Raw genomic sequence first — 24,668 nt, forward strand, 5'->3', positions numbered from 1 at the left:
GGGGTGTCATTTACACTGTCCTTGCACAGCAGGCCATGGAATGTCAAATTTGGTGTCTGGAAATAAGTGGCGACATCCGATGTTATAATGCTCAGTTTTTGAGGAAGAAGGTCTCTCTGCTCCTGCCTGTTCATCTGCAGTTCTTCTCACACCTTTGTGGGGTTTTATAGCAAAATACGCTTCCCAGCAAGGCCTTGGTTTTCGATACCTCAGGTTGCCAGCAGCAAGGAACGCACAGCATGAAAAGACAACGTATTTAGAAAGAAAATTTATTTTTCTGCTTATAAGTAGTATACAGATTTCCCACAACATGACAGACAGAGTTGATGTGGAAATTCGTCAGGCCAAAAATATTCAGGAGTCATGATAGAACAGATGTGAGCATATGTGTGCTTAAAGACGTAACCAAGTTCAGGGCAAAGACAGGGCAATCCCCAGGGGCAGGCTCCACCAGGGAGCCCGAAGCGGGTTGGCAGGCTTGGGAGCTGACCCCGGTCGGCCAGGGGCATGTGGTCCAGATCTAGGCCCTGTGTCTGGGACAGGACGTGGCCTTGAGCAGCATGTGGGAGCCAGGAGCTGGAACCTGGAGCTAGCTGGAGCCAGGACCCCACCCTCGATGGAAAGGACCAGAGCGTCTCCCCACTGACCCCTGGAAGGGAGGCAAGCCCGTGGCTTGTGGGGCCTCTGGAAGAAACACAGTCTCTCATGAGGCAAAAACAAGTCTCCAAACTTTTCAGTGTGTCTGAATTCATGCTACCCAAGTGCTTGGAGAATCCCAAGTTGAAAAATTAACCTAACAGCTGGTCTCAGTTCCGCCACTCATGGGGCCTCCAGCAGAAAGGGGCGAGATATGGTGATCAGCAAGAGGGGTTCCCACTGAAGGGGAATACACATAATAAATAAATGCATTTGCAAAATAAATGCACATGAAAATATCATTTACATACATAAACAACACATGCAAATATAGGTAAATAGTATTTACATATATTTACATATGTGAACAACAGTCAGAAAAGTATTGGGAGATTTTAAGAATGTATAAAATAAAGGAAACAAATAAAAACTACCCAGGGGCTGGCCCCGTGGCCGAGTGGTTAAGTTTGCGCGCTCCGCTGCAGGCGGCCCAGTGTTTCGTTGGTTCGAATCCTGGGCGCGGACATGGCACTGCTCATCAAACCACGCTGAGGCAGCGTCCCACATGCCACAACTAGAAGGACCCACAACGAAGAATATACAACTATGTACTGGGGGGCTTTGGGGAGAAAAAGGAAAAAAATAAAATCTTAAAAAAAAAAAAAAAAAACTACCCAATGTCCTTCCGATGGAGTGATGCTTCCTGCCTCCGGATTGCGTCTGTGTATGAATCTGCATAAACACTTTATTGCATCCTCTTTTATTTGTTAGAAATTTTAGCATGCTATTTTCCCAGATCTGTCATTTTTTTAGATTATTTTTCTTTAGCAGAAAAAAAAATCAATATTGCTTTTAAGAAAAGATTTTGCAGATGAAAAGAATCAGCTTCCCATCTATGAGGCCACGTGTTCCACGGGAAAGCGTGGTCTTCCCGTGGATCCCTGGGTCCCGATGCTGCAGGACAGAGCTGGAGTGCCCTGGGTGCCAGGAGGGCTCGAGAGATGCAGCTCACTGACACTTTCTGCCCCGTGGCTTTTCTCTCTGGGAAATGGGACAAACTGGGGTGACTGATGTGACAGCCCTTGGGGAGTCACAGAAAGGGCTCCATGAAGGTCAATCATTACCTCTGTTGCATTATTAATGGGTTACGGCTCGTCTTCTGTCTCCTGTGTCATGGGAGGCCAAGCCTGCTCTTCCGTGAGTTGAATGCTATCAGCGCTGGGCCAGAACACCCACGTCCATGCCCGGTCAGCCGCTTAGCCGGCAAGGATCAAGACAGACTTTCCTTCCCACGAGGGATGCATGACTTGGTTTTTGTGATCAGATGATGGGCCTGGCATCTGAGGGCTGAGGAGGGAAGTCTCGATGAGCAGATAGGGGCTCTGGGCCCTGAGCAGCGGCCTGAGAATGTTATCTGAGCCAGCGGTCAGCAGCAGGTCGAATGTACCTCCAGTCCCCTCCCCAAAGGCAGTGACCTGTGGGGACCCACGCACAGACTGAGCTGGGGGCAGCCCTGTGAGGAGGGAGTGCTGTGGGATGGTCTCCACGGACGACGAAGCTGCCAGGAGAAAGTGAGCCACAGGAACATGTGGAAAGCGGCATGAGGCTGCTGCAGATCTCTACCTGGTTCCGGATACCACATCCAGAGCCTTACAAGGGACAGACTGGCCAGGTGAGAGCACCAGGGGTGGACAGGTGAGAGACAGCTGGGAATCACATGCAAGTGTGCCGTAGAGTTTGACAAGCTCTTCCACTCGTATTCAAAAAGCAGTTACAAGGCCTCCTGTGGCTGGGCACATTCTCTCATTTGATGAGAAGATGGGGCTCAGAGAGGATATGTGGCCTGCCAAGGTGGCCCAGCAGTGGGGGACCCTTGGCCATGAGGGCACATGAGTCCTGGGCCCTGTGCATCTCTAGCACAGATGGCCTGCCACTGGCTGCAGGCTCAAGGACCCTCCCCCAATCCCCTGCTGTGGTCCAGACTCGGGGACTGTTCCCATGCACCCTGCAGTGTGCCCACAGCCAGCCACATTCGGAGTTCACCTGGTCAGGTCCAGGCAGAAAGCCCTTGCATGCTCCCAGACGTGGGAGGGTCAAGTTCACCTGGTCCCGTCATGCCCACCAGGGAGAGATGGGCCCCCTTTCTTTCTGGGATGCGGGGCCAGATCCAGAGCTTGAGAAGGTAGTAATCACAAGGATGTTTTGTGACCCTTTCAGCTCCTGACCCTTCCTTTCTGCGATACGTGGCCAGATCAAGAGCTTGAGAGGGCTAGTTATCACAAAGATGTTTTTGGCCCACTCCTGGTTTCTTACAACTTCTGTGACCCGTCCTAATGCTGGAGGCTTACACAGAGCACACCCGGTGTCCCCTTCATCTCTGGGAGAGAGGACCAGAGTAGGACTGAGTCCTGCCGTTAGGGGCAACTACCCTCAGCTGCCCTACTCTTTGCCTCATGACATGTCCTGCCCATTAGTTCAAATCCAGGCCACCCAAAGCTCCCCATCCCTTGAATAAATAAAGCCCAGGGCTGAGGGGTCAAGCCTTGGGAGGAGGGGACACATGTCACTCCCGCCCTGTGCAGTTTCTGCTGGGAGGGGGTGGGGGTTGGTGCCCAAACACATCACTCCACCTGCCGTGAAGTTTGTCATCCGGGCACGTCTCTGGATCTCGTCAACGTCAGCGAAGCCCTGGCCGAGTGTCTCCTCAGTGCCAGGGGACACTCTCCTGTCCCCGCAAGGCGGGGGTCCAGGGCCAGCTGCACTTACCTGGGCATGCACTAGCAGAGCAGGCAAGCTATATGCAGGACCGAGCAAAGAACAGGGAGCACTCAATCCGAGGAGAGGTCCCTGGGGGCTTCAGCTGTCCAGGGGAACCTGGAAGAACCAGAAGCTGACCTGGGACCCTCAGTGGTGAGAAGGACTTAAGGCTGGTAACGAGCATCACTCACGGATATAGAGTATCTTTTTGTTTTTAACAGCTTTAGTGCAATATAATTTACATACAAGTCATTTGAAGTACACAATTCAATGTCTTTTAGTATCTTTAGAGAGTCGGGCAAACACCACCACTGTCAGACCGTTTTCATCACCAGCAGAAGAAACCTCGCATCCCTTAGCTGTGACCCCCCAAAGTACCCACCCACCCCCAGGCCTAGGGAAACAAAAATCCACTCTCTGTCTGTATGGATTTGCCTGTTCTGGACATTTTGTATAAATGGAATCACACAATGTATGATTTCTTGTTACTGGCTTCCGTCAGTGAACAGTATTTTCAAGGTTCATCCACATTGTAGCATGAATCAATACTTTATTCTTTCTCATGGCCGAATAATAGTCCATTGTACAGATAGACCACATTTTGTCTATCATTCATTGGCTGGCGGACACTTGACTTGTTTCCAGTTTTCGGCTATTGTGACTGATGCCGTGATGAACATCCATGTACAAGTGTTTGTGTGGACAGATGTTTTATTTCTTTTGGGCACATACCTTGGAGTGGAATTGCTGGGTCATACAGTAACTCTGTTTAACTTTTTGAGGAACTGCCAGACGGTTTTCTAAAGCATCTACACCATTTTTCATCCCCACCAGCGATGGATGAGCTTTGCGAGTTCCCCACGTCCTCACCAGCGCTGTCATCGTCTCTTTGATTATTGTCATCCTAGCGCCTGTGTGTAGGCATCTCAGTGCAGCCGTGATTTGCATTTCCCTGGTGGCTGATGAGGTTGAGCCTCTTTTTATGTGCTTGTTGGCCATCTGCATATCTTCTTTAGAGATGGATATAGGATCTCTCATTTGACAAGCCGCTTCCACACTTCCTGTCTCATGTGGAGTGTGCATTTACGGATTTATTTTTGATCTGGCAGCATTTCCTTTCTTCTAGGAATTGCATCCTCCTCCCTTTGGGAGAACAGCTTCCTCTTGCCTCCACCTTTTCCCTCATCTGCGGTCCCAGAGGGTTCCCCATATCCACCTCACCCCACCTCCACAGCTGCGACAATTGGCTGATGGGTGGCAGTCTAGAAGGTTAGCCAGGAGTGAGCCTGGAAGCCTCGAGATGGCCATCGTGGCTGTGCGGTGTGAGGGGCAAACAGCCTCCACACAGAAAGAAGTAGAGATGAGAGATGAGAGCATGGTGCCCCGGCCCACGGGCCAATCCGGAAACTCCCAAGGTGCGATGGGGGCTGTGGCTTGGGTTTCAACAGTCACTCTGTGCCTGTGGGACTTTGAGTGCGTTCCCTGCATTTGTGACGGAAGAGTCCAAAAGACGTGACCCCTGCCACCTCCTCTCTAGGCAGGTGGGGCTGGCGTGGTGACAAGGGCAGACGGACCCACTGGGCAGGAGGAGGTTGAGTGCCTGTTTGAGGTCAGGAATCTTCTTGTTTATCATCTACACCCAGTCGACTTTGCTGTCCTCACCTGCAGTGGGCCACTCAGATGGCGCATGGCCAGCTGAGGTTTAGCTCTGACGCCATGGGGCCAGGGTCTCACACAGGCCAGCCAGAGGCTCACTCTGCAAACTGATGCTCCTGCAGTGATCTCTGGTGACGACAGAAGCCCGTGGGTGTTCACAGAGGACGGTACTTTGAATTTCTCAGAAAAGAGGCAAGCGATGAGCACAAATGGTATTTTACATGGGCCAGTGAACAAGCTGTCAGTGAAAATTGAAACCTAAGCCCGCAGGGGCAGAGAGGAGAGAGCTGTGGTTTTCTGCAAACCCAGTGCATGCCAGACTCGGTCCTGAGCACGTCACATCTGCTGTCGATGAGGAAACCGAGGCCTCGCGGGGTTAAATTCCTCACCAGGGAAAATCAGCCACCAGGATCCAAAGCAGAGTCCAGGGCTGCGGCTCTCCCTGCATCACGGGGTGTGGTGCACGGCCTCCGGCTGCAGAGCTGCTCCATGGGGGCCCTGGCATGGGGCTGCCTCGGGCCCGTCGGAACATGCACTGCCTTGCTGAATGGACACGGATACCCACAGAACAGAGGAAACGGATCAGAAAGCGTTTCCTTCACATGTGGTATGATTTCGTACAACTTTAATAGGAATCAAACTATCCCATGGAATGTAGGGGTTTGGCAGAGGTCTAAAATTGGTGTTTAAGTGCTTGTGGCTTGGCAAATCCATGAGGCCCTTTGGGAGATTCCCTTAACTTCTAAACCCATGCCATGCTCTTGGAAGAAAAAATAATGTGGATGTCGCTGTACGATTTTCACTTATTCTGTTAAAATTTCAGTCTTCACTGACCAAAGGGGATAGCGGATTCGAGGTCTCCCTCTTGGCACCAGGATGTGCACCTGACAATGCTGAGAAAGTTCTAGACAAGTTTTTGTCAAGTGTAGCTTGGCAACTTTGTAGCTTGTAGCTTGGCAAGATTGGAGCTGTGGCCTTGGGAATGATCCGGACAGTGGTGACGGAGGTGTGTGGACCAGTGAAAAGCAGGGCTGAGGATGAGTGGCTGCCTCGGCCATGGAGAGCAGGTCCCAAGTCACTGTCTCTGGTTTGTGTGGTCTCATCCTGGGCTAAGTCTTGAATGTTCCAAGATGGTGCTGTCACACTCCATCAGCCCAGGAGCCCTGCCCAAGCCCTAGGGCAGGAGGGTGAGGACCAGACCCACCTCCAGCTCAGCGAGCCCTGGCCCAGCATGTACCAAGAGCCACCGATTGAAGACAGTTGGGTGATATTGGCTGATCCACAATGTTCCTTCAGTCTTGCTCCTCACTACTCTCTGTTATGGTCTTGAGGACTCTCCACGGAGACAGTTTGAAATGCACTGATTTGTCTCAGTCTTCTTTAAAAAAAAAGAAACAAACCAAAAACCCCCTTTTTGTTTTGAGATAATTGCAAATTCACATGCAGTTGTGAGAAACTACAGAGAGATTCCACATATCTTTCACCCAGTTTCCCCCAAAGGTAGCATCTTGGGTAACTCTAGCGCCATATCATAACCAAGAAGTTGACGTCGATATAATCTACCCTCTTATTCATGTGTCACCAGTTTTACGTGCCCTTGGGTCTATACAATTTTAGCACATGTGTTGGCTCCTGAATCCACCACCACAGTGAAGACACTAAACAGCCCATCACAAGGATCCCTCGTGCTCCCTCCCTCTCCCTAACCCCTGGAACCACTAGTCTGCTCTCCCCCTCCGTATTCTTCTCATTGCGTGAATGTTGTATAAATGGAATCATGTAACATGTAACTTTTGAGGTTGTCTTTTCCACTCAGCATAATTCCCTTGCGATCCATCCAGGTTCTTGAGTGCCTCAGTCATTTGTTCCTTTTTACTGAGGAGCAGTATTCCACGGGATGGACGTAGCACCGTTTATTTGCCATTCACCTGTCAAGGGCATCTGGGCTGTTTCCAGTTTTTGGCTATTGTGAATAAAGCTGCTAGGAACATGTACAGGCTTTTGTGTGGACATGAGTCTTCGTTTCTCTGGGATAAATGCCCAGGAGTGTAAGTGCTGGGTCGTATGGTAATGGCATGTTGAACTTCGTGAGAAGCTGCCATACTCTCTTCTGGAGCATCTGAACCATTTTACACCCCCACCAGCAGTGTAGGAGGGTCCGGTTTCTCTGCCTCCTTGCCAGCGTTTGGCGTTATCACTATCTTTATTTTAGCCATTCTGGTGGGTGTGCAGTGGTCACTCCTCTTTTGTAAGGATGAAATAACAGAGTTCCTGGAAATGACCCAGACGAACTCAGGGGGACCTTCCACGATGGAAGGTTCTTGCAGGGAACATGAGGCATAATGGACGCCACCCTGAGCTCTGCTTCTCCAAGGACCCGCACCCCTCTTTGTTCACCATCACTCTCAGGTCTCAAAGGAGGACCTAGAACAGGGTGCATCTGCTGGCATTTGACCTGGAATGCACAGCTCGCCATTTCAGAAACTCCGCATCGCATCAGCTTGCACAGCCATCCCGAATCTAACTTTTTTTCCCTGGAACACTTTCCCTCTATCCTCACAGCCAGCGCCCCGACTTGACTTCAAGTCTCATCACTGGGGACACCCTGAAGGACATCTTTTCTGTCCACCCCAACCAATAAGGGTCTCAACTATCATTTGCAATTTCCCTTCTTATGCTTACAGTGAAACTAATTCATTTATTGCATATTACCTGATTTTTCCCAGTAGAGTGAATTCCTTGAGGAGAGAGATGCTTCCACACCCACACAAGGGTGCCATGTGGGGTGGAGGTTGATAACTGTTTGGTAAATATCTGAATAACCAGGGTTGATTTTGCCAATAAAACTGAATGCATGGCCATCGTAGCTGATGTAAAAGGCTCGCTGGGCCCGGTGGAGGTGACTCTGTGCTGGGTTGGGGTATTGTCCTTGGCCGCCCAGAACACTGCAAAGGCTTCCCTGCGGCCTGAGTCCCACCCCTTCCAAGCAAAGTACAAGATCCCCTTTCTCTTCCACTCAGGGCTTTGCAATGACATGTTTAGAGACGGCTGGTATTTCCAACCTAAATATTTTAAATAAAAAGAAATATTGGTATGTTTTTTTCTCTACCAGAAATATAACTGTGGCTGTTTAACACAAGCTCTCTGAAACTTCTCATCTGAACAACTTCATTCCACACAATTAAGCATGCACTTCTACACCCACATGCTCAGGACTTGTAATCCAGTGTAGACATGTTTCTAGACAACATGCATTTCCCCCATTGTCTTTCCAGGGGCATTCGTGTGTGAAGGATTGTGTTCACAAATATAGGACATGTGACACGGGAAGTGTACTTTGTCCCAGAGCTTAGAAACTATTTTGGTCTCAGGGTCCCTTTACATTCTTAAAAGTTTTTGAGGACCTTAAAGAGCTTTTGTTCAAACAGCTTATGTCTATCAATATTTACCATAAGACAAGCACCTGAAGTATTTATTTGTTCACTAAAATAACAATAATACACTTACTATATGTTAATATAACTAATATGCTTATTGATAACAAAAAACAATTATATTTCCATTAAAAAAATTTAGTGAAAACAGCGGTATTGCTTTATAATTTTACCAGTCTCCCCAAAGTCTGACATGATAGATGGAAGCTGGATTCTCACACTTGTTTCTGTAACTGTCTGTTGAATATATTGTTTTGGTTGAAGTGCATGATGGAAACCTGGCAGATAGTTATCTGAAGAAGAATTTCTTTTAGTAGTTTCTTCATATAACTGCAGACGTGCTTCTTTGACAGTACAGCAAACTGGACAATGGGCAGCTTCTTGAAGATTATTTGCCATGTGGAATCTGGAACCCTATAAATGAACGTTTTCTTCTCTGTCACATCAAAACGCACAGCTTTAGGGGGCTGGCCCGGTGGTGCAGTAAAGTTCCCATGTTCCACCTCGGCAGCCCGGGGTTTACCCGTTTGGATCCCAGGTGCAGACATGGCACCACTTATCAAGCCATGTTGTGGCAGGCGTCCCACATGTAAAGTAGAGGGAGATGGGCACAAATGTTAGCTCAGGGCCAGTCTTCCTCAGCAAAAAGAGGAGGATTGGCAGCAGATGTTAGCTCAGGGCTAATCTTCCTCAAAAGAAAAAAATAAATTCATTCAATAATAAAAACAACAGTATATACATTTAAAAAAACAACAAAATGCACAGCTTTATCTTACGCTTTGAATGGCTTTTTTACTTTTACATGATTTGGTAACATCATGTCTTGGTCATTTGGAAAATCTTGGTTCACTGAGTTATGTAGACACATTTCATTATACAGTATCCAAAAAATCACATTCCCTAATCCCACGACCCATCTTATCAGAAAATTCTTTAAGTAATGGGCAGCTATGAAGTTTTCGGTGGTGGATACGCATTTTCCAAAATTTTAGTTTTCACTTGAAAGTTTATATTTTATCATCGATAGCAAATATCGCTAGTGGTTTTCTTTGAAATGACCAATTCACTTGGTTCATTTTCAAGAAAATATGTGCCAAAATAATGAAGTCTGAATAGTTTGCCTGTAAGTTGTTCTTTAAGTAAAAGTGTTCTGGGAAAAAAGCGAGTTCAGGGGCTGCCTGGTGGTGCAGCGGTTAAGCTCGTGTGCTCAGCTTTGGGTGGCCTGACGTCCTGCAGTTCGAGTCCTGGGTGCAGACCTACACACCACTCATGCACCCATGAAGGACTATCAGCTCCAGAAATGAAATGGGAAATGTATAGTTGAAGCCACACATGTACCCCTCTCTGACCCTACACTCCTCAACACTCCCCCCAAGGGATGTCATGTTCCTGAATTGGATGTTTATCCTCACCATTAATTTCTGCACACTTTTACGACGTATGTATACATCCCTAAGAAAATGTAATATTGTTAGGAACAAACTGTTCTGTAAAGTTCTTCCTGTGCACTAGCTTATCTAGGTCACTAATATATCTATACTATTACATATTATTATATATATATTAGTGTGTATATATCTATATTAGCGTATGTATATGTACACCCAGGAGTGCAATTGCTCCATTGTTGGGACATGCAATTTCAAATACACTAGATATTGGCAATTTGTTGTCCGAAGGGGTTATATCAATTTGTACCACCAACAGTAGTGCCTAAAAGTTCTCTTTTCTCTACATCCTCTGCAGCATTTGGAATAACCAGACAAATTTTTATGGATCTTGTGGGTATGAAATGGAATTTTGTTACAGTTTAATTTGCATTTCTGTTTATTAGTGAAGTTAATCATATTTTCAATTTTATTTATCATTGGATATTCTTCTCCCATAAATCACCTTTGAAAATTTATTGTACCATTTATTATTTAATACTGCTTTGTAGGAATCCTTGACATACACTGGATTTTAATCCTTTGACCATTTAGTGTGGTACAGACATCTTTTTCCAAGTGGCGGTGTTTTCTTAAATGTACGATAATGCCCTTTAATACACAGTTTGCACTTTTAATCAAATTAAACATTGTTGTCCTCTGTGGTTTGTGTTTCTTAGGAATACCTTTAAAAAAGCCTTCCCTGCTTCAAAGTCACAAAATCTCTCCCTTTAGTTTCTTACAAAAGTTTTAAAGATTTACTTTCTACAATTAAGTTTAATCCATTTAGATTTCATCTTTGGATACCCCATGAGTTGGGGTCTAATTTTGTTTTATTTTTTCCATGAAATAGCAAGTTTCCCAGCATCATTTATTGGATTCTCTCTCCACTGACATGAGCGCGTCCTCCATCCTATAATCAGGTATTTGGAGAGCTCTTCCTGAGAAGAATGTATGTTCTGTAGCTCTTGGGTGGAGTGCTTATTAAATCATGTGGGTCAAGTTACTCGTTAGGGTCATCCAAGTTCTCTGTATCTTTACTGATTTTCTGTCTGCTTGTTGCACTGTGATGAGAGAGGACCCCTGACATCTCCAACTGTCTTTGTGGATTTGTTTATTTGACTTTCAGCTCTTCCAGTTTTCACTTCATGTGTTGATATTGGTTATACCCTCTTGATGAATTAACCCTTTATCGTCATAAAATGTTCCTCTGTATTCCTGGTTACATTCTTTGTCCTGACGTCTACTTTGATATTAATATAGCCACTCCACCTTTCTCGTGATTAGAGTTTACATGGTGTATCTTTTTCCATCTTGTTACTTTTGATCTAACTATATATATACGTATTTTTTGTTTTTGAGGAAGATTAGCCCTGAGCTAACATCTGCTGCCAATCCTCCTCTTTTTGCTGAGGAAGACTGGCCCTGAGCTAACATCCGTACCCGTCTTCCTCTACTTTATATGTGGGACGCCTACCACAGCATGGCTGGACAAGCGGTGTCGTGTCTGTACCCGGGATCTGAACCAGCGAACCCCAGGGCGCCAAAGTGGAACATGTGCACTTAACTGCTGCGCCACTGGGCCGGCTCCTATATTTTTATATTTAAAATGCATTTCTTATAGACAGCTTATAGTTGGGTCTTATATTTTTCTCCGGCCTGAAAATTTTTGCCTTTTATTTGAAGTGATTAGACCGTTCATATTTATTGTAATTATCAAATTTTATTCTACCTGTGTTTTAACTCCCATAATACTTTTTAAATTATTTCTGAGTTCAACGGTTAATTCTCTTTAAAGAATTTATAATGCGAGTATTTCATATTTACCCACAAAGTTGCTATCTCTGGTGCTCAGCATTCCTTTGTGAAGATGGAGTATTTACATTCACATCTGAGCATCTGCCAGGTACGTCCACACAGGTTGTCTCTTTTTGCCTTTGTGACCACATTTGCACACACAAGGCACTGTTCTCATCTTACAGAAGTAGAAGTTGAGGTTCAGGGCCATTGTAAGAGTTTCTCAGTCTCTAGAAAGTGGACCTAGGATTGGAATCCAGGTCTGTTTGCCCATGGATCACTGTTTGCTGTAAGAGAAGGAGCAGCTGGTAGTGAGGCTCAGATGTCAGAGATGAGAAAAGGAGGAAAGTACCTGCCATCAGAAAGAGACCACCCATCTTAGAGTGAAGCCACCCCACAGGAAGGGGTGGTGGGAAGAGGGCAGGTGATCCTGGGTGGGCGGAAGTGTCCAGAGAACCACCGGAGGGAAGAGTTCGTCCAAGGAGAGTCAGATGGCTCAAGTCAGGAGAGATGGATACAAATAACAACCAGGACAGTCCACCACTAGGCCGGGCCCAGGAGCTGGTGAGATGGGAAGAGCATGCCTCACAGAGTGTCCATGGCACACTTGGGCCTGGTGTCGAGGCAGAAGGGAGACAGGGCTTCACTCTGCATCCAAGGCTGCTAAGTGGCCCCTGCAGGACGGTCCTGGGAAGCTGGCATGAGGCATAAGCAGGTCCTGCTCCCTTGCCTGACGGCCCAAGGCTTCCCTTCCCTGTACCCTGCTTCCTCCTTTCTCCCTGCAGAGGGAGGCTCCTTGCTTATTTCAGTCTCTAGGAACCACTGAGTGTGGGCCCCAAAGATGACTGAAAACAGATCCAGTGCCAGTCCCTTCAGGGACCAGCCATATGAGTCCATGGGGACTTCCTTCATCTCTTGGAACATCATTCTGGGTAGCGATAAAACCCACCTGCTGCCGTAAACACTGATGGCAAGGGCTCGCGTGCAGACGCAGTTTCCACTTTTAAGGCTGTTTCACCCCCTACTTCCAATGAGGTGACATCAGGGATGTAGCAATTCCCTAGACCATGTTTTTGAGGCAGCGAGAGGGGACTTGACCTGAGGGTGTCACCCAGGAGTCCGTCACCCAGATCCAGAAGTGGTTTGGGGACAGCTGCAATTTAATGGGACTTTTATTGAAGAAAGAGCAAATTTATAATCTGGTGGTATGTCGGCTAAGAATTAGAGAAAGGGGGAGTGGGCAACTTCCATGACCCTCTGTGGCTGCAATCTCCCAGGCTTATTCCCCGTGGGGCCTGAATGGGGCGCAGACCGGGTGAGGGGAATCTATTCGCTTAGAGGAAGGTGTGACCATGTGAACTCTTTGGGGGAGGTCTTGGGCTGAGATAAGGGAGGCCCTGGGGTCCGCATGTTGAGGACTGGGGTTTCCCATGTGGGGTGGGTTTCAGGGTGGAGCCGAGTGCCCTGTCTACACATCAGAGCACAGGGCCCCGAGCACTGGATGAGGTGCAGGTGAGGCTGATCAACGAGTCCCTTTTCTTTTCTGTTAATTAGGAACAACACTTCTGTCCAGCAGGCCCTGGGGCTGACTAACCAAATGACAATGCTGCCATGTGGGCTTTACAGAGCAGAGAGCATCTTGCCCTGGATAAGGCTCCCTGGCCTGAGCCACGGGGTGCCATCCTGGCCCCACCTGCCCGGCCAGGGGATCCCCACGGGCAGGAACTGGTGCTCCCACTAATTCTGGTGCTTGTTTACCTTTCAGCCAAACACCCCCCTGGAGCTTGCTCAGGGCACGTGGCAAGGCCATCCCCTCTCCTCCTCATCCTTACGGCTCCGCAGAGGACGTACCCACCCCAGGACGTACCCACCGCCGGCCCCAGGATGTCCTGACCTGCCCTGGTCTCCAGTGGCCAGCCCCACAGTGGCCCGGTTCATGTGCATGTCTGTTTCTGTTTTCTCTTGTTCGTGTTTTTGAACATGGGACAGCCATTCTGCTGGAAGCTCCCGCCACCCTCTGAACCCCTGGGAAGGAGCATCAGGAGATAACCCACCCCAGGACTGGTGGCGCCAGCTCTTGGGTAACCCAGCCGCGGTCCTCATTCTCTTCCCTAATCCCCAACACCCACACACAGTCCCTTCGGGCCTCCTGGCTTCTTAAGCGGGATTTCAAAGTGTGCCGTTCACCTCTGCCTGTCAAGAAGGCCTGTGTGTCTCATCTGTTGTCACTTCTGCCTGTGCCAGCTAGTCCCATTACGGATGCCGGGAATGGCTCATCTGTCCTGGGCCACTGCCATCCACAACAGCCAGCTGGCAAGAGGCACGGGTACCATTTCATGATGTTCCCACTGCAGACCAAGACCGAGGAGGGGATGCTGGAGCGGGAGGGCACGGTGGGGGCAGGGCGAGGGCCGATGCTGAATCCACCTGACCTCCAGGTGCCCCGGCTGGGAACACTCGCAGCTGCTGTGGTGGAGACAAGAGTGGACTCTCCTCTGCCGGGACATCTTCATGGTCTCTCCAGTTCCGAAGCGAGGAGACAGCTGGGGCCTCTGATCTTATCCCATAAATTAAACTCGACTGGGATCTATCTGGTTTCCAGAAGCTACCGACACCTGCTCTGCGTTCGCCGCCCTGCTCGGAGGAAGACGCCAGTGTGCCCCCTCTGGGTCATTTCTCCCAGCCACCCTGGGATAAATGCTCTAATTATCCCTCTGCCCCCACTGCCCAGATTTCTCTCCGGGAACCAGGCCCACAGAGGTTAAACGATGTGCCCAAGGCCACAAATCGGCAAGTGGCTGAGCTGCGTTTCACACAGCTCAGTGAGCTCTGGTTGCTGGCTTTCTTCTCCTGCACAATTCAGTACTCTGAGTTCCTGTCTGAGCAAATCTTCCCGCCGCTCCCATCCCAGGATGGGCACAGAGGGTGTTCGGAGGGTGTGCTTGTCACCCTGCGTACACAGGCTGAGCTGGCCCTGCATGCCTCTCATGGCTGTCAGGCACGTAATCTTTAAAGAAATGTCTTCAGAAGGTCAAAGACCCCAGCCCCGTGGGGGGCTCTGGGGTTCTGTCCCACTCTGGGGTTCTGTGATTCTCTGATCCAACCGCGGAGGGCCCCGACTTCAAGCAACACCATCCTGGTGAGTGTGAAAGGGAATCTCATTGTGGCTGTGATTTGCATTTCCCTGATGCTAGTCATCTTGAGCATCTGCATTTTCATGTGGTCATTGGCCATTTGTTTATCTTCTTTGGAGACATGTCTATTACGTTTTTTGCCCATTTTTAAATGGAGCTTTTTGTCTTTGTGTTATTGTGTTCTAAATGTTCTTCTTCTTCTTTTTTTTTTTTGTTGAGGAAGATTAGCCCTGAGCTAACATCTATACCAATCCTCCTTCTCTTTATGTGTGGGTTGCTGCCACAGCATAGCTGATGAATGGTGCAGATCTGTGCCTGGGATCTGAACCCATGAACCCAGCCCATCAAAGCAGAGTATGCTTAACTTAACCACTATGCCATGGGGCCAGCCCCTAAGTGTTCTTTATATATTCTAGATACAAAGGTTTTATGAGATATATAATTTGCAAATATTTTCTCCCATTCTGGAGGTTTTCTTTTTCTTTTCTCAGTGGTGTCCTTGGAAGCACAAAAGACTTTTAATTCCTTTAAGTCAAATTTATCTATGTTTTTCCTTTGTTGCTATGCTTTTGCTGTTAGATCTAAGAAACCATTGTATAATCTATGGTCATGCAGATTTATGCCAAGTTTTTCTTCTAAGAATTTTAGAGTTTTAAGCTATTAAATTTAGGTCTTTGATTCATTTTGAGTTAATTTTTTAGGTGATGAGAAATAGGGGTTCTACTTCATTTTTTGTCATGTGAATAGACAGCTATCCCAGCACCATTCGTCGAAAGGACTGTCCTTGCCCTAGTGAATTGTCTTGGCCCTCTTGTGGAAAATCCGTTGATTATTTCTGGACTCTCAACCCCATTCCATTGATCTGCATCTGTCTTCTTATGTGGTTAGCACGCCATCCTCATCAATGCAGCTTTGGAGTAGATTTGGAAATCAGGAAGTGTGTGTCCTCTAACTATTTTTTTCTTTCAAGATTGTTTTGGCTATTCTGGATCCCTTGAATTTCCACATGAATTTTAGGTTTGGGTTGTCCATTTCTGGAAAAAAAAAAAGGCCAACTGAAATTTTGATAAAGATTGCATTAGATCTGTAGGTCAATTTGGGGAATCTTGCCATTGCATCCATCGGAGTTCTGCCAGAGAAACAAAACTGGTAGAATGTAGGTATTAAGAGATTTGTTATAAGGAATTCGCTTAGCAATTGTGGGGGCTGGCCAGGCAAGTTCCGAATCCACAGGGCAGAGTGTCAGGAAGGACAGGCTGGAATTTTGGGGCAGAATTTCTTCTTCTTCATGGAAACCTCAATTCGGCTCTTAAGGCCTTTCAACTGGTTGAATCAGGCCCACTAGATGATCAAGAGTAGTCTCCATTATTAAAGTAAACTGATTATAGACTTCAGCCACATCTACAAAAGGCCTTTGCAGCAACACCTAGGTTAGTGTTTAGCCAACAACTGAGGGCTATGGCCTCATCAAGTTGACGTGTAAAACCCATCATCACCCCCAATCGTAACAAATGAAGGCTCTGATCCATGAACATGGGATGTCTTTCCTATTTATCTAAGTCTTCCTTAACTTCTTTCACCAATGTTTTATAATATTCAGAATACAAGTTTCGTACTGCTTTAATAAATTTATTCCTCAGTTTTTACACTTTTTGATGCTATCATAAATGGTTTTGTTTTGTTAATTCCATTTTCAGGTTATTCATTGTTAGTATACGGAAACACACTTGATTTGTGTATGTTAATTCTGTATCCTGAAGACTTGCTGTGGCATCAGTTCTAACAGTTTTTTTTAGCGGCTTCCTTAGGGTTTTTTATAAATCATATTATTCTTGAATTTGTGCAATATGATGGTGATTTTTTTTTTTTTTTTTGAGGAAGATTAGCCCTGAGCTAACATCTGCTGCCAATCCTCCTCTTTTTGCTGAGGAAGATTGGCCCTGACCTAATATCTGTGCCCATCTTCCTCTACTTTATATGAGGGACACCTGCCATTGCATGGCTTGACAAGTGGTGCGTAGGTCTGCACCCAGGATCTGAACTGGTGAACCCTGGGCCACCGAAGCAGAATGTGCAAACTTAACCACTGCGCCACCGGGCAGGCCCCCAATATGATGGTGATTCTCGAGGAACATCTGAACATAACCCAAATCATTATTCTTTTCTCTTAAAAATGATAGCTCATTACTACAAAGTAAAATAAAATAAATCACTCTTTGCTGATAGCTTCTTTTATTTTTATAGAAAGCTCACAATATGGTAAAATTTAAGGAAATCTGAGCACCGAGGCACATAGTAAGCACGTTATTGCTTTAATTACCAACTTCTGTCAACTCTCCTCCATCTGATTCATCTTTGCCCTCTTTCTTCTTTCAGGAGAAACTTCCACTCGCTCACTGAGTCGTAGTCAAAGCTTCAGGTGCTGTCCTGCATGTGGCTGACCTGTGTCCTACAGCTGCTGGGGGTGACGGCTCTCCTGCCAACTGTCCCTTCTTGTGAAAGCCCCATTTGTGAAACTGCCTCCCCCTGATCTCAGAAAAGGAGCCCAGCGCACAGCGCCTTGTTTTCATGCACGAAATCTGCTGTTTTGAATTGTGTGGGCTTCCTCGGCACCCTGCAGCCAGGCCGGGTGAGGCTGCCTCTCCTGCCCACGTCGGCAACAGTCCTTGAGGGCCTCTCCTGAGGACTTTGCTCCGGTTCTTCCCTCGCTCGAGTCCCTCCTCCACCGTGCCTCCTCCCTCCTCTGCCGCTCCCCCTCCTGTCCTGAGCTCCTGGGGACTCAGACCTGGTCCCCCTTCAGCTCTGCCTTCTTCCTTGGCTATCCCACCCACAGCCACAGCTCCAGGTGAGCACCCACGTGTCAACAGACGCCTGGCTGCATCTCCGGGTCAGGTGCTTCCTCCGAGCTCCAGACAAGAACAGCCAGATGGCCACGTGGGCGTTTCCTCCTAAATGTCTGAAAGGTGCCTCAGACTCACTGTGCCCAACAGCAACTCAGGAGGGCCTTCTCCTCCGTCTTGTCTGTCACACAAGCCGCAAACCTTTAGGCATCGCTTGACATTCCTGCTCCTTCGTCGTCTGTATCCCTTCCTCATCTCGCCCTTGTCCTCCTTATATTTCCTGAGCCCATTCGCTCCACCTCCCCGTCCATGCCTCCATCGCGCCCCGGCCACCACCACCTGCCCAGGTGACAGAGTTGCTTTCTCAGAGGCTCCTGCAGTGACATTGCCTCCCTGCAAGCTGCTCTCCACACTTTCAAACCACGGTGGGACCACCTGGCACCCCAGGGAGCCCCGCGCCTCACTGAATGGAGATGGCAATCGCCCTGTGGCCTCCTGGCCTGGCCTGGCTCTGCCTTCCTCCCAGGCTCATATCCTACCTTCTCCCACCTGCCCCTGGCTTCCCAGACCTTCTCTCTTCTCCTCAGAACACACGTCCTCTGCCCATGAGCCTGGGGCAGTGCCGCCTGCTCCTTGATGCCCTCCACCCGCACCTCTGCCCATCCCTCAGTGTCAGCGCAGGCACCTTCCCTCAGGGACACCTTCCTCCTCGAGCCAGGTCCCACCGCAGGCTCTCCTGGCTCCACAGTCTCTGCTTTGAGGCATTTCTCACAAATGTAAGTGGCAGGTTTACAAACTGAAAGATGCTCTATGTGTCAGATTTCAAAAGGAGTTGTGAAACGCCCCTCCAAGGCAGCATTTCAGTTTCTCTACTCTCTGTACCCACCATGATGGGGAAAATGGTAAAGACTGTCCTTGAGAGATTTGGAAAGGGGCCTGGGGTGGAGCTGTGCACTGGTGCCCACCCCATGGCAGAGGTGGCAGGGCTTGGCATGAGTCCACCGGGTGCCCAGGGAATTGCTGGTCAGCAGCTTTGGTGGGGGCTGAGGGGGCTCTGTCTGCAGGCCACCCCGCATGTGTTGGGAAGGTGCCGTGTTTCCTGTGTGCGAGGCCTGGAAGGAAGGGAGAGCCTTCCTGTGACATCTTCCACACCTGCCTGGAGGACTGCCTGGGTGGGCACTCACGCCGTACCCCAAGGCTCTGCAGGGTTGTCTGCCAGAAAACAGGAGGGAGGGGCTCCCAGGGGCCAGCCAAAGGACAGTACGGCCAGAGCCACAGAGCCTCAGTGGGAGGGTCCCATGGGAGCCACACAAGCCAGGTAAGAGCCTCCGGTCCCCTCCCCTCCTCCTCCCCTCCTCTCCCACCCAGCATGGCCAGAAACAGCCTCCAGAGAGACAGCGACAGCTTATAAGCTGATGTTCAGCTTCCTGTGGCTGCTGGAACAAATGTCTGCAGACAGACTTAGTGACCTAAGGCAACAGTAATTCATGCAATTCATGCTCTTACAGTTCCAGAGGCCAGAAACCTCTGGGATGAGACACACGGGGCGGAGGTCAAGGTGGTTCCTTCCAGAGGCTCCAGGGGACAATCCGTCCTTGCCTCTTCCTGCTCCTTTCTGATGGCCGCCGGCATTCCTTGGCTTGTGGCTGCCTTGCTCCCATCTCTGTTTACGTGGTCTCATTGCTGCCTGCTCTTCTGAGCCCTCCCTCCCTCTGATAAGGACCCTGTGATGACATTGGGCCCACCCATAAAATCCAGGATGAGCTCCCCATCTCAAGATTCCTGATCACTTCTACAAAGTCCCTTTTGCCGTGGAAGGTAACGTAGTCACAGGTTCCGGAGATAAGGATGTTGGTGTCTTTGGGGGTCATTATTCAGCTGACCACACCAACTTCACTCCTTCCCCAGGGCCTGCACGGTGCCCTGGCTGGTGGTGGCACTTGGTGGAGGGTGACATGAGTAAGACCTTGCCTTGAGTGGACACTGGTGTGTAGGTGAATGTGCTGGCCGGTGATTGATGACTTATACCGCTGGACCTGGCCTGACCTGAGCATGACCAGACCACCACGGGGTCTTCACCCTACGGCGTGGGAATGAGCTATCGAAGGACAAGAAGGGCAGGTTTGACTGTCTCATGAGCTGCGCCAGCTCCATGGACCGGTTATGGCTCGTCTGTTTAGTCTGGACCTTGTGTCCGACACCTGTCTGTCCTCTCCTTGGATGCAGACAGCAGGTCTGTTTTCCTCCATCATCATATCCTCAGTCCTGGCACATGGAGGACACCAGACAAATATCTGGAGAAGAAACCAAACTTCCTTCTCCCCAGCATTCTGAGCTGAAGCTAATATGCAATTAGATTTGTACAAAACTGCTGAAAATTATTGTGCAACTATTCCTGCAAATGTCTGATATCCTGAGGGCTAGTGGATTAAAAAAAAAAATCATGGAAGTCAGTTCTTAACCCTGTAATCCCTACCTTATCAGAGAAATGCTGTAAAAACACCCCATAAAACACCATTTAATTTAATCGAGGGCCTCCTGTAATCGGATTTAGATTAGTAAAAACACTCCAAATGCTGATAGAGGTAGTGGCATGAACAGCCGTCCCCTAGAGTGATGTCCACGCAGACCTCAGAGCGAACTTACTTGGAATAAGGGTCTTTGCAGATATAATGAAGATAAAGATCTTGAGATGGCACCACCCTGCATTATCTGGGTGGGTCCCAATCCAATGACTGGTGTCCTTAAAGAGAAAGGAACGGGAGACTTTTGGCTCAGAGACAAACAGACGAGGCCATGTGAAGACAGAGGTGGGGATTGGAGCGATGCAGCCACAAGCCAAGGAATGTCTGGAGCCCCCAGAAGCTGGAAGGGTCGTGGGAGGAGCCTGCCCTGGAGCCTTCGGAGGGAGCACGGCCCTCCTGACCACTTGCTTTCTGACTTCCAGCCTGTAGAACTCCGAGAGGATGCATTTCTCTCAGAATGTGCTTTAAGGTGCCAGGAGTGTGGGAATCTCTTATAGCAGCCTCGGGAATCTCATGCAGTGGACAAATACTAAGATTGTGTCCGAGTGTGGCCTCCATGTGGACGGACCACGCCAAAGGCAGCAGCTGGTCACTTTCTAGCTACGGTACCACGAGACAGAAAGACCTAACGACCCCACAGAGGAGAACAGACTTGGCTGAGACCAGGTGTTGGGGTCGTAATTGAACTTGTTCGGATGCTGTGACCCAGCAGCTCTGTCAATCTGCTCGACACATCCTCATGTGGACGTTTGATGACAACGAGTGACTTAAGGTTGCTTTGAACAGGGTGAGCCCTTTGTCCCAGCTGAACACGGGACAGACAGCAGCTCCTGGATCAGACGCTGTGTACACAGAGCCCTTTCTGGCAGTTTGATGCATTCATCTTACTTGTTTTTTAAAATTTGAAATATAAAACCTCATTCAAGCAAGACAACAAAAGTAAAACAATTGTGACTTCCAACGTTTAGTCAAGAGTGGAGAAAGGGAGGGACTGGATGGAGGAGAGGGAAAGGGAGGGACTTGGGCGGGAAGAGCGGACGCAGGAGACAGGGATGCAAGGCTGTGAGGGCTGGCGGCATCGTGCAGAGAGATGGGAACAGTGATGGGGAGGAGGGAAAAGTCAGAGCCGGGGAGGCAGCTGAAGACAGGAGAGGAGGAAGGCAGAGGGATTCTTGCAGGAGAGTTGGAAGCGAGAGGAAGGGGCAGTCAGAGGAAGGTGGTGAGAGAAGGATGGAGCGCTTGGTTGCAAGCGAAGGCGGGCAGGTGGGATAGGACCAGAGGAGAAGGGAAGCAGAAGATGGAAGCTGAGAGGGAGCCAGGACTGACCACCTGGCCAGCCCCTCCCAGACCTGGCCCACCTGCTGGCCCTGATGCTCCCCATCCACAAGCTACCCCTCACCCCCATTCCTGACCGGGGATCAGCAGCCCCCAGCCGTCTCTCCTGACCACCGAGACCTCCGGCTTCAGAGTTCCCACCTGTCATTGTCACTACTCTTTATTTTTAGATCAAGCTTGCTTCCAAAAAGCACGAACATATTTTATCGGAGAGCAACCACTGATAGCTTTTTAAAAAATTAAACTTTATTGTAGAATAATTTTAGATTTACAGAACACTTGCAAAGATAGTACAGAGAAGTCCCGCATACCCCACACCCAGTTTCCCCTACGGTGAATAACTTACTAGTGCTGTAGGCACATTTGCTGCAAGGAATGAACCCACATCGATGCACTGTTAGAAACTAAAGTCCACACTTATTCAGATTTCCTCAGTTTTTCCCTAATATCCTTTTTCTGTTCCAGGATCCCACATTGTATTTATTTGTTCTGCTTCTTTAGGCTTTTCTTGGCTGCGACATTTTCTCAGACTTTCCTGATTTTTGATAACCATGAAAGTTTTAAGGAGGGCTGGTCAGGAATTTTACAGAAAGTCTTTTGATTTGAGTTGGTCTAGTGTTTTTCTCATGATTTTTCTCATGGGATTGTGTGTTTTCGGTAGAAGGACCTCAGGGGTGAGGTGCCATTTCCATCACCCCATGACCAGGGGTACATACGACCGACACGACACGCCTCTGTTGGCGCTGACCTTGAGCGCCTGGCTGTTGTGGTGTGTATCAGGGTTCTCCGCTATGAAGTTACTTTTTCTTTCCTCCATTCCCTACTGCACTGTCGGAGGGAAGTCACCGTGCTCAGCCCACATCTTGTGCCTCCTGCCCCAGTCCTAGAATCAGCCATTTCTCCAAGGAGCCCTGGTTCCTTTTACTGAAGAATCGTGTTAGAAGCCAAGATCTGGTGCCAGGTGTGCTCGTGTTACTGTGGTGTCATTTCTTCTAGTCCTTTTCATCAGACAGAGCAAGCGGGCAGGGCATCTCCACAGTCTCCGTGGGGAGGAAGAGTCGACGCTGACGGGCAGAGATGCTCACCCCAACGTCATGGCATAAAACTTGCAGAACCCCAGGCATGTGGCAGCTGGTGACAGAGGTGACAAGGTCATTGAGACGAGCCTCAGGAACAATTGAGGTTAAATGGTCAAATTTACACTCCTGTCCACCCAGGGAAATGAGACATGAGAGTCATAAAATATGCTCATCGATCAAAGGTTGAGAAGGTACTATTTATTGTGCCCCTCCACCTCCGCATTAGCGGATTGGCCGTGCCTGTGTGCGTGCGTGTGTCTGGGATTATGCTGGTGTGCTGCTCACTGTGCTAACATGTCAGGAACGTTCCCCCGTGTTTTGAACCCTTTCCGTGATTTTTAAGGGCTGCATTCTAAAGCAATGCCTGGGTGCAGCATGGTTTATTTAACCGTCTCGTTATTGCAGGACATCTAAGCTCTTCCCAGCATTCGTGGCGGGTGTGGTGATGGTGCTTTGTTTCTGCTCTTGTACCCTATACCCTGAGGATCTTGCCGCGCTAAAGTTGTGTCTGCCCCTTGGGTTCTTTTCTTAGCACACATTCCAAAAAATAGAAATGCCAGGTCAAAAACCATACACTCCGTTCCTGCCCTGGGTCTCTCTTGCCAAGTTTTTCCTGCGACGCTGTGCTGGTTCACTTGTCTACACTGGGTGGGAGAGTTCCCACTTCAATGCATCCTTGTGAGCAGGAGCTGAGCCCTCCAGTTACTTCTGTCACCAGAAGAGAGAAAACAGTGTAATCCAATTTTTCACGCCTTGCTTCATATTCATTTAAATTCTCATGGTGTTCACATTGTTTCTATGTGTTTCATGCCATTTATTCATGTGCCTTGCCCTTTTTGCTATTGGGAAGCTCTCTTTTTCCTTATTGCTTTGCAAAAGGGAATCAACATATGAAAAGCATTATAGAAAATAAGAAAATATCTGGGCTGAATGTTCAAATGTATAAAAGGGAAAAATGGGGTTTTTGAAACAAGGCAAGAAAGATGCGTGGGTAATGCAGCAGCCTGCTTCCCCGTGAACCAATTCTCCCTTCACTTCAAAGGCTGGCAGGGAGAAAATGAAATCAGGACAAATTAAATAGGAGCAAAGTGGGCAGCCGCGGCATTAACGTCTGTATTAGATGTAATCAGGTTCGATGCTGAAAAAGACACCATCAGTGATGGAGACCAGGCTTCTCAAGCTCTCAAGATGAAGGACCAGGGCCGCCTCCGATCTGCTAGGGACCAATGCTTTTACAAAATTCAGTAGAAATGAGGTAGTGAAATCTCTCACTTGATGCCGTCGGGACCTAAGTGCTCCCCTTCACACCCCACTCCGGAACACCTTCCAGATGGGTTAAAGGGGTCACTGTGACAGGGAAGCAAGAATTAACTAGAAGCAACTACAGGCAAGGATCTGATCTCATGGGAATGCCCTTCTAAACATAAAAAATTGGAAGAATAGGGGCTGGCCTGGTGGTGTAGTGGTTAAGTCTGTGCACTCTGCTTCAGTGGCCTGGAGTTTGCAGGTTCGGATCCTGGGCTCAGACCTACACACTACACACTCAGACCTCACACCTACACATCAAGCTGTGTTGTGGCAGCATCCCACATACCAAATAGAGGAAGATGGGCACAGATGTTAGCTCAGAGGCAATCTTTCTCACCAAAAGAAAAAAAAAAAAAGGAAGACTAATAAGAAAATGATTAATATGTTTCACTGCATAAACATGAAAATTCCCACACACCACACAGTAAACACAAAGAAAGGCAAATCAACGGAGAAAATCTTCCACCAGATCTTCCAAGATGCAAACATACATTACTCTGGAAGGATCTTCCTGCACACGGATTCACTTAAAAAAATGGAAATCTGAGCTCGCCCACGGAGAAAGGGCCTTTCTCCAGGCCGGGGATTTCCGGGCAGCCACTCAAACAAGCTCGTGCTTTCCCTCCACCTTCAGGCCCCCAGGTGCCGCTCAGCTCACTCCATCACCTGCCCAGGTCTTTCCATCCTTGTCACCCCAGCAGCGAGGCTGAACCTGACCGCCTTGTCAAACAGTGCAGTCC

At 48.5% G+C, this 24,668-nt stretch overlaps 1 long non-coding RNA gene across 1 annotated transcript; it reads left to right on the forward strand.

Annotated features, from left to right (window-relative positions):
• Nucleotides 1-1,953: 1,953 nt before the first annotated feature.
• LOC138924605 (uncharacterized) lies at nucleotides 1,954-20,134 on the forward strand. The gene is made up of 3 exons (XR_011439594.1): nucleotides 1,954-2,308; nucleotides 13,473-14,846; nucleotides 17,218-20,134. It is a non-coding gene; the product is annotated as an uncharacterized lncRNA (long non-coding RNA).
• The last annotated feature ends 4,534 nt before the right edge of the window (nucleotides 20,135-24,668 follow it).

The sequence above is a fragment of the Equus caballus genome, chromosome 6 (genome assembly GCF_041296265.1).
Source record: "Equus caballus isolate H_3958 breed thoroughbred chromosome 6, TB-T2T, whole genome shotgun sequence".
Lineage (NCBI taxonomy): Eukaryota > Metazoa > Chordata > Mammalia > Perissodactyla > Equidae > Equus > Equus caballus.